This window comes from Colobus angolensis, unplaced genomic scaffold (genome assembly GCF_000951035.1).
Source record: "Colobus angolensis palliatus isolate OR3802 unplaced genomic scaffold, Cang.pa_1.0 Scaffold292, whole genome shotgun sequence".
Taxonomy (NCBI): Eukaryota; Metazoa; Chordata; class Mammalia; order Primates; family Cercopithecidae; genus Colobus; species Colobus angolensis.
In genome coordinates this window covers 930,106-931,428 of record NW_012116177.1, presented here as the reverse complement: position 1 = coordinate 931,428, position 1,323 = coordinate 930,106, and the positions used below count along the sequence as shown (strand labels likewise).

The 1,323-nt window shown below is 42.4% G+C and overlaps 1 protein-coding gene across 2 annotated transcripts in view; it reads right to left on the bottom strand.

Moving 5' to 3' along the window:
• Positions 1-1,323, bottom strand: part of ACVR1 (activin A receptor, type I) — a 155,637-nt gene that overhangs the window by 135,385 nt on the left and 18,929 nt on the right. The window lies entirely within an intron of this gene.

Below are 1,323 nucleotides of genomic sequence, written 5' to 3'. Positions count from 1 at the left end.
TATAGTCTCAGTTATTCAGGAGGCTGAAGTGGGAGGATCACCTGAGCCCAGGAGGTTGAGGCTGCAGTGAGCCATGATTGTGTCACTGCAATCCAGCCTGGGTGACAGGGTAAGACCCTGACTCAAAGAAAAAAAAGAAAGAAAAAGAAAATATACAATTCTGGATATTTCTGGGACTCTGTGACACAAAGGTAATATCAAGACAATCTGAAGTCCTTGTGTGTGGTAAAGCTTGGACGAAAGGGCTCTCCTACCCATCCCAAACATCCACGGTCTCAACAATGAACACATGGTCCCCATCCTCAAGGAAATTATAAACTAATTGGAAAAAAAAAAGAAGACACCCTTCCCCCATCCTCCTCCACCATAAGGAAGAAATACTGTACCAGAGAGACCAGAATTGCACCCTGGATCCATCACTAAATCATTCATCATTAGCAGGTCCTCCTTAATACATTTAAACCTCAAAGGCTTTTTTCTCCCTGTAAAATAAAATAATATCATTTTCTGCCCTGCCTCCTGTACAAGGTTATTAAGAGGATCATGTAAAATGCAGCATTGCTTTGGTAAACTACAAAGCCTTCCAGAAATGTGCACCACACATAGACAAAGGTTGAACACTTAATCACAAGCAGCCTTATCAGCACCATAAGAAATCCTAATGACATTTACAAGAATATCAATTCAGAAATTGAGATTGTTGTGTCTAGAGAATAACAAAGCAAACTTTAGGGAGGATGGGGAGAAAAGGTGAGAGGTTATGATTTGAAAATAAACGGATTTTATGGAGCCCCAGGTAACTCTGGCACTTTTTCTGTGAATATGTGAATGTTTCTTGTAATTTTTCCTTCCTTGTTGACATAACTTCATGAGTAACCAGAAGATGACTACTCCCCAAAGAAACCCATACTTATTCCCTAAGGTCCCACACTATGCCAGGCTTTTTCTTCAGTAAAAACTTAAAAAAAAAAGTCACTTGATCTAGTGGTCTCCTCCCTCTCAACCCACGAAAAGTTGGTTTCCTCCTTTATGCTAAATTTACAAATACTACTAATGATGACTAACTTCCAACAAAACACCCTCCTGAGCTCTTCTCTTACTGGGTTCTCAGGGCTACCTGGGAGGAGCCTCCCCTTCCTCTCTACGATGATAGGAGCCTCTCTTCAGTGTTCCTCCTACCTCTCAGGCTGTCCCCAGACTCTTCTCTCAACGTCCTTCTCCAAGAACTCATCCCTTGGACCAAGGGGACAGATCCACCCTCTCCCCTTTCTCCAGGGAGATTCTGATCCCCATTTGAACTTTACTGCCTCCTGTACCAGGAAG